The sequence below is a fragment of the Bos mutus genome, chromosome 14 (genome assembly GCF_027580195.1).
Source record: "Bos mutus isolate GX-2022 chromosome 14, NWIPB_WYAK_1.1, whole genome shotgun sequence".
Lineage (NCBI taxonomy): Eukaryota > Metazoa > Chordata > Mammalia > Artiodactyla > Bovidae > Bos > Bos mutus.
Window position 1 is genome coordinate 76,304,489 of NC_091630.1, and position 13,765 is coordinate 76,318,253.

At 50.4% G+C, this 13,765-nt stretch overlaps 1 protein-coding gene across 1 annotated transcript in view; it reads right to left on the reverse strand.

Moving 5' to 3' along the window:
• The window catches only part of TG (thyroglobulin), a 234,181-nt gene that overhangs the window by 59,292 nt on the left and 161,124 nt on the right, over window positions 1–13,765 (reverse strand). The gene's annotated exons all lie outside the window — the stretch shown is intronic.

A 13,765-nucleotide genomic window follows, 5' to 3' on the forward strand; every position in this document is an offset into this window, starting at 1 on the left:
CCGTCACCCCAGGGGTGAAAGGAAGGTCGTGAAACAGCAAGGCCAGGGCAAGTGGGCAGCAGCTCCGGGTCACCCAGTGGAAACAAGCAGAGGATCCTGCCACGTGGGCTCCCATGGCTCCCAGTTCTGGGCTTCTCCTTCTGCAGTAGCCTCTCCTGGGCACCGACCACTCCCTTTGATAGAGACCCGTCTATGGTCCCTGCCTGCCTGCTGTCAGCCTCCACCATCAGACCACCGGGAGCTACCTTAAGCCCACTGTGCTTTTCCTCCCTGTCCCCCAAAGTCTGCACGAACCTCTAGCCCTCTAACGTGTTCCCAGGCTGATCTTTTTCCTCCTGGAGCCTCAGCTCATGGCACAGAGAGCCCCTCCCTCTCCCAGCTCCACACTGGCCATTTTCCTTTCCGTACAGAGTCACCAGAGCTGATAGCTGTGTAGTAGGGCAGGGCTTTCATGCACGGCTGAACTCCAATGCCTAGAAAACGTCACTGAATAAATAACTGAGTGAGGGAATGACTTCAGAGTCTAACTCATAATTGATGTTCAGTAAATATTTTTTGACAAGTTGCCTAAAGCTTCATGCCTCTGAACTATCAATCTAAACCTCTGTTACTCCTCTGGGTGAGTTCAGTGGGAAAAATCCACTTCTGCTTCTCCCTGCCTGCCCACTCCTCCCCCTCGAGGCCAAGCACCCAGTCAGTCTTTGCAACATTTCCTCTGCCCCTTCCCAGGGTGCCCCGCGCAGTACAGGGACTCTTACAAGTCGTCTAAGGAAGCACCTCTCTAGTACAGAGCCCCTGCTAAATTTAGAAGCAGCCCTGGTGTTTTGAATTCATCTTCGATCACAACAGTGAGAGAGGTTTCTAAATGACTGTCCCTGCTGGCCGAGTTGTTCCCACCAGGTTGGGGCCGCGCCACCAGTCCCAGACAGTGACCTGACTCTGCTTGTGGACCAGTTGAGTGATGCTGGGCAGATCACTGGATGCTCTGTCTTCTCTGTGAAGTGGGAGGTGGACCAGGGCTCTCAGAGGGCTATGCAGCAGGTCACCTGGCATTCCAAGCTCACCCAGGCACCTCCATGACACGCTGCCTGGAGCTGGCGTTCCGGCAGCTTCCATCTCTACCAACAAGCCCTTGGGCTCCATGTGTTGGGCTTTCGATCAAGACCAGCATGCTATGAGTCATGTCCGACTCTTTGTGACCCCTTGGACTGTAGCCCTACAAGCTCCTCTGTTTATGGGATTCTCCAGGCAAGAAAGAATACTGGAGTGGGTTGCCGTTTCCTTCTCCAGGGGATCTTCCTGACCCAGGGGTCGAACCAGCATCTCTTGCATCTCCTGCATTGGCAGGCGGATTCTTTACCACTACACCTCCTGGGAAGCATGCTATGAACAGGGAGATATATACTATTAGTTAAAAAAATTGAGACCCATCATGAGGCTGAAATAGTACAATGCACATATTCCCTTCACCTAAACTGACCAAGCATGAACATTTTGCCACATTTGCTTTCTGTCTTTCTCATTCTCTTTCTCTTTGTGTGTGTGTGTTTTCTTTCTTTTTTACTGAACCATTTGAATGTTAAAGACAGCGTGCCTCTTGACCTTAAATACATTAGCACGAAGTTCCTAAAAATTAGCACATTCTTCACATAGCTCTATGCCCAGAAAATGAGCGCTGACACAAATGGTCTCATATGCAGTCTGTGTTTGAATACCCCCACCTCCATCCCAGGAATGTTCTTTCTAGTCCTTCTCCCTGGATCCCTTGATCCAGGAGCCAGTCAGGCATCATACATTCAGTTACCATGTTTCCTTAGGCAACTTTCATCAGGAACCTAGGACAGCTGACTATTTTTCATAACCTTTCTAGTTTTATAACCTTTCATAACCTTTCTAGTTTCTTCCAGTTGTAGCACCAGCCAGCCAAGGGGTGGTATGCCTCCCCCGGGAAGGCTGGTGGGCTGCTCCTTTCTGTAAAGGGTCTTTGAGGCCCATTATTTCAATCCTCTGCCAATTAAAAACTTGTCTACAGTGGAGCCAAGACCAGAAGCTTTGCTCAGGGCCCACTGGGCCGTGACATCAAGAACCTGAGAAGAGAGAAGCAGCTGAGGCTTCTGAGCCTCAGCCCCCTTGGACCCAGTGAGCTTTAGACCATAAGAGCATCCTCTCAGCCTCCTCTGCCTTTTAATTAGAGACAAAATGTCCCCGTGTCTGAAAGCGGAGCATGGCCTGGACACTTAGAATCAAGCTGCCCATATTCCCAAGTGCTTTGCAAAAAAAAAAAAGAACAGTGTTGCTATCTGCACTGTCCTTACAAAGAGAAGTCTGCTCGGCGCGGTTGCTGAAAACAGGAACCTGTCTCCTGCAGCCTGCGCCTTCCTCGTTTCTAGCAGAGGAAGTGGCAGCCGGTTTAGCAACTGTGCTTCTCGATAGCATGGGCTCTGCACCGGCGGGAGGCTCACTCTGCCACGGAAGTAGCAGCTGATGGAGCGGTGGTGATGGTGCTCCTGATGGTCCCTCCTCTGCGACTCCCAGGGGAGACCGTGCCCAGCTGTTGAAGGTATCTGGGGGGACGTGGCAGGGGCTTTGGAGGGGAGGTGTCGGGACCCCTGAGACACACAGCTGGCAGTGGGGGGACTTTCTGGAGACAGACATGCTCTGGGAAGATAGGCAGAAGCAGGTCTAAGTGAGGCTCTGTGGCTGGTGAGTCGTGGCTGCTCACTGATGGGGAACTCTATGCCAGGAAGGTCTGGGAGAGCTCAGACCGGGCACGCTCATGCCAGAAGGAGATCTTCCAGCCACAGAACATTCTAGCACAGAGCAGGGTTCTCACTGTGGATACTCCAGCTTGCTATTAGACTTTCTAGAAGTATATCCTTAGGTGAGACATTTAAATCTCTCCAGGCCTTCATTCTCTCCTCTGGGAAGTGGGAATAATGGTACACAACTCACACAGGTATTGGGCAGATTCAACGAGCTAAGATATGCAAAGTGTCCAGGCCAGTGTCAGACACGTAGTAGGGGCTCAGTAAAATGCTACCAGCATGGAGTCATAACGTGTGTAACTGGAGCCCAGGCAGGTGGACATCACAGTGGTGCTTCTAGGCATCTGGGGTGTGGATCTTCTTGGGAAGGCGCCAACAATGACTGATGGTAACAAACAATAAGAATCCAAGTAGGTGAGATTTTTACAGCGCATATGATTAAATCAAAGGCAAACATGGGAGGCATACAAAAATCTGAAAATAAAATGCAAGCATTAGGAGATATTTTGGAGAACTAGAATTTTCTAAGGAATATGGCACACTCCTTATCCTGCTAGGTTCCTCCATGTCCAGAGAGCCTGGTGTGTTAGGGAAATGGCCTGGGTTTTGGCCTCAGAATGTCCTGAATCGGGGTTGTGCATGTAGTGTGAAGGGATGGAGTCTGCCCAGCTGAGTGGCAGGGGAGGCATGTTGCATGAAAAGTTATTTTCCTGCAATCTTTCTAACAATCCTGTTAAGATTACCATGATTATTCACTTCCAACAAATGAGAAAATGACGCTCAGAGAGGTTAAGTGATCCATCCAAGTCACACAGCTGGTGAGAGGCTCCGAGGGCTCCAAGGGCTGAGACGGGGGAGGAAGAGCCCCACCTAAGTGAGCTGAAGTGGGGGGAGGACAAAAGTGTGTATTTAAAGCAGTGCTCGTAGTATTAAGAGAAGTATGCTCCATCGACTGCAGGGTGTCTTTTTGTAGGTTGCTGTGAGATCCTGTACTGGGCTGTGGTTCTTTCAAAAATAGGGAGGTAAACTCAAGTAAAATTTCTGGCAAAGTTTGGTGCAAACTATAGTCTTCAGTTGGGAAAATGTTATTCAAGAGTACTTAAGGAACTTGCCTAGTGTTCCAGTAGCTAAGACTGTGAGTTCCCAATGCAGGGGGCCTGGGTTCGATCCCCGGTCAGGGAACTAGATCCCACATGCTGCAACTAAGACCCTGTGCAGCCAAATAAGTAAATAAATATTCAAAAAAAGAGTGCTTAATAGGCTCTGAAATATACAATGGTAATAACAGGGGAAAAAAAATCTATGGAATAGGCTGAAAGCTATTTAGACTCTTGTGTCTTAAAAAAGATCTAGAATCTGGGAAGTAAGACCAGGAAAACCTTTTTTTTAATCAGCTCCACCTGGGCCTACATTCTGGGTTGGTCGCCAGTGAACTCACTGTGTGACTCTGGGCAAGTCGCTTTGCCTATCTGAGTGTTTGCTTTTTCCTCTTAGTATAATAAAAAGAAGACCAGCTTCCTTATGTGTTTGTAGAAAGTTTAAATTATATACAATATGTAGTGCATGCTAAGTACTAAATAGCAGCTACTATCACTCCTAACCCAGACAATTAAAGCACCCAAGCTGCTTGTGTATCCATCGGCAGTAAACAGTAGCGGGCAGTGTTCAATATGACGGGTCACATGGCACAGCCGATGACCTGTGATTCCTTGCTCGATTTTTCTGAATACTTATTTCTACCTGGTGGTCCTCCATCTCACTTAAGTGAAACAGCTATAGGTAGGTTTGTACTGCACTGAAATCATCTTCCTAATACAGAAAGAAAAAAACATTCCTCCACTCTTAGTTTCAAGAGCTGGCAATGTATTTCCAAGGGGAGTGGGTCTTCCTTAAAGACTTAGAAATTATTCATCTCAGTAAACCCCAGTCAGCTTCCTGCATTAATAGATGCTGCTGGGTTTTAATTTTTCATCTGACATTCAGCAAGAATTTATTCCCCCAGCTCTGAGAAGCTGGAGCTTAAAATTCTCATTAAAATTTTCCAGCATGTCAAGCTAGAGCCTTTGGTTCTTGTCAGCAACCTGAGGGCCCTGTTAGTACATTTATCCATCCGTTTGTCCACCCACTCATCCATCCATCCATCCTTCCCTAATGAGCAACGCATTGAGGCCGTATCCTCTGACTGATTTCCTCCCCTCCCACCTCCCCAAGAGTTCCAAAGGAAATAGGTACACTGGTCCCGACCACTTCCTCCCATCTGAGAACCACCACGGGGGGAGGCAGTTCATTTCGTTACGGTAACTGGAGCTATAGACAGAAACCGTGGGGCCTCCAAGCCGCTCACTTTTGTTGCCATACAGCCTCGCAAAGTCACGCTTCCCTCCTTGGCACCTTCAGGCCACTGGGACCATGGCTGGGGGACTCGGGGTGGGGGTGGGGGCAGGTGGGGAGACTTCAGGAGCTTCAGACCAAAGTGGGAATTGTCCCTGCAATGGTCCTTGGGGGGAAGGCCCACCCTGAGAGGACAGGGCTGCCCCTGAGGGCACAGCCCTGCCTGCCTGCCCTGTGCTGGGTACTCTGGAGGGACACTTTTAGCCACTAGACTGAATGCAGTGAGCCCTTACTACGTGCCAGGCACCTGCAAGGTAATGATTTCTCATTGAGCAATACACTAAAGAAAGGATCGCGTGCTCAGGGAGTTTATAAACTGGGGCTGTTGAAGACACAAATCCATAACGAGGAATTGTGGTGTGAGCCATGAAGGGGCCAGAACCCTGGACACAGGGCAGAGGGTAACCTGTTGTCAGTGAACTCTTTACCTTTAATTCTCACTTTAGCCCTTGGAGGCAGGCACGCTTCTTCTCAAAGTACAAATGTGCCATCTCCCCCTACTCTTCTGGACTCCCACAGCCTCCAAGTCACGTGGACAATCAGCTTAAAGATTACATCCTCTGAATAGAACTTGGAAGAGCCTGGTAGGTCAGGAACCACTTCCTGATATGCTACTTTAGCAATATACCAACTGGTCTATCTACTTAACAGCTATGATGCAACTGACCTCCTAGCGTACAAGAGCAGCGCCACAATCTTGTCATGAAAAGGGGTTGATTTAGCTTCATGCAACCCTCTGTCCACTTCCTTATGACTCAGAGCAGAGGACTTAAGAGCCGGGCTCCGGAGCCAGACACCTGGGTTCAAGCCCTGCCTCCTCTCTTACCAGCTCGCTGATAAACCCAGATAAGTTATGCAAACACTCTGGCTTTGGTTTCCTCAGTCCTACAAGAGGCGTAATGGCTGTGGTGTGTCTCTCCCGGGCACAGGGTCTCCTCAGTTTTCATCTCTTCCTTTTCTTTCCCTTTGGAACATCTAGTGTGTTTCAGGTCTGAGTCAACACAGACCTCTGACTTCAAGGCACTTACAGTCACTATCAAACCACCACACAAGAGAGTGTCAGAATCCCCTTTGCGGGCAAGGCGGGTGACCCTGAGCATGTAAGGATGAAACCCTGAGCTGAGAAAGTGTAGCTTCGGGGGTCCCCACCCCAGGCATCTGCAAGTGATTCACGTGCGGCTCAGCACATGCAAAGGCCGTTAAGAGACAAAAGAACAATTTCCGTCTCCCTTGATAAGCTCATGAGCCTCGCTGGTGGTTCACATATCTGTACAAAGAGCAAACCCAAGTCTTGCTGGGAAAAGTTATGCAATACAGGAACCCCTAACTTCACCACGCCTGGGCCCAGGCGTCCAAACGCCCTCTCGCCTATCCATCTGCGTCACCATCGACCTCCACCTTCTGACGAAACCTGCATTTCCCAGGCGTTTGAAATGAAAAGCCCATTTCGTCTTCACTGCTTTCCCATTCTGTGCAATTGCGTATCTCTGTGATCTAACATCAAAATAATTGGCTTTCTGACTGTTTGCTCATTGCCAAGGTCTGTGATTGTCAGCTTGTAGGTTATGTGGGTATCGAGGACCTGGCCTGACTTCATTTGTAACGTGGTTTTTGTCAGGAAGTGTTGTTTGGTGTTCAACAGACTCACAGACTGGAAGGTACCATATCCCACCAGCCCTGTGTATTGCGGGGCAGGGGGGAGGAGGGGAGTGGTCACTCTGAGTATGAAAAGTTGATTTAGGGGAAAAAAAAAAGAAATGGGGAAATTAGAATTTTTTTTTATTATGAGATGTTAAAGCCATGCCAGGAATAACTGTATTGTTCACCTCTCCATGCTGGACACCACTTTTTAAGGATCCCGCTAGGCCTGGGGTCAAGGTGCTCACTTGTAGCACATTTACTGTTGGCAGAGAAATGAGCAACAGAGCACTTACTCCCTGCCTCAACACACGCACACACCCAGCAATGTGCTAATCTTGTAACACATACTCTCTAATCCTTACTTGTGAAAATTCAGCAAGGAAGCTATGGCTAAGCTCAGTTTTAAAACAGAAACCAACAAAAAGCAGTGGAAAGAAGTTTAGCGACATTCTAAGAGATAAAACTGAAATACGCCCCAGCACCAAGAGGTCCCAAATCTGGATTCTCCCTCTGACATCCTAAAATGACTGTAAAATGTTTTCTAGGATGTGTGTATCCTGGTCTCAGGGTAAAGCTGAGACTCCCTGTTATCCTGAGGGTATACGAGATCCTCTTCTGGACACCCAAGGGTGAAAGGAACATAGGCTCGTGGACATGTGGGTCAATGATGATAAATGGTCGGTGACTCTCTGTGGTGGGAAGAGCGCTGGATGGTTGGGGAGGGTGGGCGGGTCATAGCACTTATCCAAAATTACTGAGAGGCCTTGAGAACAGGGCTTGCCCTCTCTGAGCCTTTTCTTTGTAATTGAGGACACTGAACTGCTCACCTCCAGTTGGTGCTTTATGATATTCTAGGGTCAGAGAGTCCTCTCTGGAGAGGTAAAGGGGCAGGGAGTGCTGAGCCCCCAACCCCCAATAAGCCTGCTTTTATCTATTTCACATGTTGAGCTTTCTGGGAAACTTTGTCAGAACAGGTTTCAACCAGCCGGCTGGACCGCAGGCTCCTTCTCTGCACAGGGGCAGGAGAACAAGACAGGCCTGGGGTCAGGGAGGACGGGCCTGTGGCTGCACCTGCCCGGCGAGGAGAGCTGGGAACCATGTGGGTCACAGGGCGGCACACCTGCCGAGCGAGGTCAGGATGTGGTGGGGTGCCCCCGGAAATCCTGAGAGATTTTTGGCAGGGGAGCCAACCGATGCTAAGGTCCTGGCCCAGTTCTTAGGGCCCCTGCTGCGGGTGGCAGACCGCAGGCAGCCCCGAGCAAGTCCCAGGGCTGTTGGGTGGGTACCGGGTACCACTCAGGGTGTGGGGTAGGGGGTAATTGAGACAAAAGGACCATAAGCCATTGTCTGGCCCAACCCTTTCCCCACCATACTTGAGAACCTGAGGCCTAAAGGAGGGGAAGGACTGCCAAAGTTTGCCCAGTGACCTAGCTGGCCACCCAGTACCCCTAGGGATCCAGCGGGTAAATCTGTAGTGATCCCATCTTACCACGCTTATCTCTGCTTCAGATATGACCTTAATTTAATCCTCAAAACAACCCCTCAGGGCAGGGATTAGAATCTCAAATTTCTGCATTTGGAAAGGGAGGCTCAGAGGAGCGCAGCAAACTTGCTAAAGGACACACAGCCAGGAGGTCAGGGAGCTGGAATCTGAACTTCTGCTTGTCTGCGTTGGAAACCCTTTATTCAAGGCACCCTCCTTCTTCGCTAGTTCTACTTCTGATTATAGAAGCAGTTCAGGCACGTGGGAGAAAAACTGGGAGATTTTAGAGAGGTGTAAAGAAGTAGTCAAGAAATTCACCTATAAAATCAATCCTCAGACAGCCCTTGAAAACACCTTGGCAATAATTTCCTTTAACAGTTTTTCACATATATGTGGGTGCATGTTAAAATTTTGGGCTTCCCCGTAGGCTCAGACAGTGAAGAATCCACCTGCAATGCAGGAGATCCAAGTTTGACCCCTGGGTCTGGAAGATCCCTGGAGAAGGGAATGGCTACCCACTTCAGTATTTTTGCCTGGAGAATTCCACAGACAGGGGAACCCGGCAGGCTATAGTCCAGGGGGTCACAAAGAGCTGGATACAGCTGGGCGGCTAAGCACGCATGTTGAAGTTTCATAATATTGACATAGTGTGAGTATGGCTAGTTTTCTGTTTGTTTGCTTTGTTTTGGGCTTTTTTCTCCCCATAGCATTAATATTTCTTCAAAACAATGCTTGGAAAGGCTGGAAAACTTTCCATACAATTCACTCCTGCCCTCCTGACCACACCAGGCTGCCTGATAGTGGCCGTGACAGCTGAACCTGAGCAGCCCTTAACTGGCACTTCTCTCCTGTCCTTCCTCCTCCCCCAGTTAAAACCCCAGCCCTGGGCTTCCAATCACTGCAACTTGACATCCAAGAGACCCCTGGGGACCTCTGTGTCCCCTGGACTAAAGGTCCACCCCAACGTTTATGGCCCTCAAAGCTTCCTTTGGCACGCTTTCAAAATCACTTTCGGTTGTGTTCTTGGACTAGACCCGAGGGGAGGCAAGCAGGACAGCATTCCGCGGTGGTTTTGAGAATGGGTTTGGGAGTCAGGCAGAGCTGGTGTAAAGCCTGGCTTGCCTTCTTACTACTCATATAACCTTGGACACATTGCTTAGTTCCTGTCACCTAAAAGCTGGGCCCTTGTGAGAAGCTGGTGGGGGAGTGTGACGTCTGTAAAATGCTGGTGCCCGGCAGAGGAAGGGCTGACCACCCGGGGCGGTGCTGGCGATTCTGTGGTGACCGCTGCTGTTGGGATTCGGAGGTGATGGGTGACGAGGGCCCCCACTGGTGCCACCATGCCTTCACACCTTAGAAGCAGGTCACGTGGATGGACTTGCCACTGCCACACTCTGTGGGAGAAGTATCTGATTCCAAAGGAGGCTGCACCCCCAAGTGAGTTCTCACCTCCCAACTGTCGCCACACTTACCCGACTGTTCTGGACCTGCCTTCCCTGGGTTGGGGCTCCTCGAGCTGCCGCCCCCTTGTCACACTATGAAGGGGTTCAGGTTACTTCCTTTCCCAGAGTGAGGCTTGGCCTTTAGGAGCACAGAGTGGATGAGATGCACAGAGCAGTCCTGGGATGCTGCTCCATGAGTGGCAGGCGCTATGTCCACCCAGTAACACAGAGCCCAAGATGGAAACTTCCCTGATCTGGTCAGACAGAAACCAGCCTGAGAAGGCAGGGCCCACACGCCTTGACTCCTCCATACCAGGGGTCCGCTCAAAGGGTGGCCAGCCATTTGCTGACCAGAGTCCTTTGGGGACCCAGCTTCCTCCTGGTGGAGTCGGCAGCATGGCCCTAGGGAAAGGGCAAGGGCTCTGCAGCCAGGGCCAGTAGGCGGGCCCTGGCATCCCTGCTCCACGGGGCTCTGGCCCCGGGCGTGTGGGCAGGGGAGCCAACCAGCTGACCTCCACACTGAGAAGGTAAATGCAGAAATTCTGCCTTCCGGGATGCCGGGAAGATGAAAGGTGGTGGCATCTGCTTATCGCCCACACGAATCACCCTGCCCATGTCCTCAGAAGTGTAAAGACCGGGCTTGTATTTCATTCCGTGTAACGGGACTTCTTAAGAAAGCGATGATGGGTCTATTAGTAATCATTTTCAAAAGGTCACTGAAATTGCTGGAATTGAAAGAGGTTCAGTGGCTCTCTCTTTGGAGATCATCTTTTCCATTCATTTCATTTTTAAGAAGAGTAAACTGAGGCCCAAGTCTTCGCAGAACAAAAAGCAACATTGGCCCAGAGACGGGGGAAGAAGAAGAGGCGAAGGTCGGTTTCCATCCTCTGACACCACAAAGAAAAGGGATGAAGAAACCAAGACTGTTCGGAGCCAGTGTTAATTAACTCATTTCTCTCTGGCCCTCTCCTTGTTGTTTCCAGAAGCAATTATGCCTTTCAAAGCCTCGCTCCCACCTCCAGCCACTGCATAAAACTGTCACAGATTAAATCAGATCGCTCAGCCATTTCATTAGGGAAACCCCAGCTCTCAGTCTCTGGGGGCACTTTCGCTCTTCTCAAATCAAAGCCTCCTTCAGATGAGTTCACTCCTCCCTGGAAATGACAGGAAATCAGCCAGCAGACCTCCAAGGAGCCGGTGGACTGATGGGCTTTTCTGACTAGCACAGGCAGGATAAGGAGCTTACAGTCCAGCCCAGCCCCTGCTCCCGGAGTGTGCCCACCCGCCAGACAGAAACAGAGAGAAGACCAAGAACCCGGGCTCCTAGCATCCACCGCATCTCATCTCAAGACTTTGGGTATGTTTCTTTCCTTGGATGGACCTCAGTTTTTCATCTGTAAATGCAAGTTTCAAATCTTTTGTTTTCCTGCATTGTAGTTCCTGGGCTTCCCTGGCGTCTCAGACGGTAAAGAATCTGCCTGCAATGCAGGAGAGCTGGGTTCAATCCCTGGGTCGAGAAGATCCCCTGGAGAAGGGGATGGCTACCCACTCCAGTATTCTTACTTGGAGAATTCCATGAACTGGGCAGCCTGGCGGGCTACAGTTCTTGGGGTCACAGAGCTGGACATGACTGAGCGACGAACACTTTCACTTTCATTGTAGTTCCTGAATCCCTTCAAAGAGCACACACATCCTTGAGAAGAATGATACAGTTGTTGGAAGGAAACAAAGTTAGAATCCCCTCTGATCGATAACAAAGTCTATCGGCATGACTTTCCTGGAGTTGCTGATGTAGAGATGAGAGTATGACGTGATGGCTGGAGGTCATCACTTGGAAGAGGCTGGGGGAGAAGATGGACCAGGAGTGAGGCTAAGACATGCTGCAGGGAAGGGGCCCGGGTCTGCAGGGGTGAGAGCTCACCTGCCTACTGGGCGCTCGGGGGAGGGGCGAAAGGCCCAAGCCCTGGGATCTAGCTGATCCTGCAGACCAAGCATCAGGCTGCAGGCAGAGAGGGGCATTGTCCCCAGTCAGTGGCAGCGCTGTGGGCACCCTTGGGAGTGCGAGGGGGCAAGGTGGGCACACACTTGAGTGATATCTCCATGGGGAGGCCTGCAGGGCCACTCCCCATGTATCCTGAGAGCTCCACTAGAAGCCCTGGTGACCACAGACGGAGCAGCTGAGGGGCTGGGGTGACTGCGGGCTCCAGGAAGTCACTGGGAGCAGGACAAAGGCAGTAGGGCCTCTCAGGACGTCTGTGCATCCCATGCAGGGTGCCGGCTCCCCAGAGCCAATCTGCTTACTTCCCCCTTCCCTGAACAAACCTCAGGTGGGGCCCCAGAGGCGGAAGCCTTCCTGTCCACTGGGTGGGACCCCAAGGCCCCCCGTCCTCTGGGCGCTGGCTCAAGGCCCCACACAGGAGACACTTAACTTCAGAGTGAGGCTGCGGGTCCTTCCACTAGCACGGTTTCCCCAGCACTTTCTTTGAGCACATTTCCAGGAGTGCCTACACCACACCCGAGACAAAGAAAATTCATCCCTGTTCCCCCCAGAGCCAGGGTGATGCTGTTGAAACCAGCTGGCCTGCAGGAAGGGCCTGCCAGGGACAAAGCGCCCCCTTGGCTGTATTTGGGGAGGGGGGGAGGCGAGATGGAGGAGGAAAAAGGGCCTTGATCTTGCATCAGAGTGGCCTCGCCCTTAAACTACCCTCATTGCTTCCAGTCACAAAGGCCAACAGGATCAGAATTCGGGCCTTCTCATTGGAGCACGTGGCCCATCCAGCCACACAGTCTGTGGTGCATTATAAGTTTAGAGTCTGGGCAAGTCTTGTGATTATCTTGGGAAGAACTCGATGATACTACAATCTCTCAGTCTGAGTTATAAGTGATAAACTTCATGTAACTAGTTAAAATAGATTAACTTTCAAAGGACACACTTTCTGGTTTTCCTTGTTTTGCAATATACCACGTAGACCCCCCTTCCTTGCCTTCCCCTGACCCGTTAGGAAGTGGTGCACACCCCCGTCAGTCTCTGAAAGGCCTTGCTCTGGGAGCATTGATCTGCCCAGTATCTGAACCTGAAATGCATAGAGGAAGGATGCAAGGGTTGGATTGGCCGACTCTGGGGCCCTTTCAAACTCCTAACGCCTTGATCTTAAACTGGAGACGAAGAATGGGGTAGAATGCAAGTTTCCAGGTGGGCTGGACACTGGCTGGGGGATTCTGTCTCATCAGTTTTCTTTGTCCCCAGGGACAGGAATAGCTCTGTCTATAGGTGTGGACTTCCTCTGCTTCAAGCAGCCTGAGAGGACACTTCTATGATGGAATCATTTAAGCCCCTTTCTAAAGTACTTGTATGAAGACCCAGAATTAGAGCTTCCCTCACCATGGGCTTTCAGAAAATATACTGTAAATGGCAATAACTGGCAATTTTACGCCTATTAATTTTCTGCCAGGTTGTGTTCTAAGTGTTTCACAGGCTTTATCTATTAATGTTACAGCCACAACCCAATGTTGTTTTATTATTATTCGCTAAAACAGGCAGGGAAATGTCAAGAACTTCCCCAAGGGCATCCAGCTTGCATGCGCAGAGCCAGAATTTGAACATTATGGAATGATGTTCCAGAGACTTAGCATTTGAACAGTATGGAACAATTAAACCAGAGACTTAGCATTCTCTGTTCAAATTCCAACTTCCCCATTCCATGCTGTGTGACCTTGGACAAAATCCTTCCCCTCTCTGAGACTCAGTTTCCTTTCTGCAAAATGGGGTAAGGGATGCAAGGATGCTGCGATAATCAAAGGCGACAGCAGGTGCCGAAGTGCTGTAGCAACACGGGAAGCAGGCAGACAACAAACAGCCCTGTTAGGGGTTTTCACTTGTCCCCGTTGTTTAGAGCATGTTGAGAAACTCCAACAGAATAGACAAAGTGGAAAGAGAAAGTACCCATTTCTCATTCCCTTCAGGTTGCAGAGCCACATAACTCCTGCAGGGTAAGAGCTCCGGAGGCCGGGACCCTGGGTGTTGAGGGTCAGGGCTCAGGAGA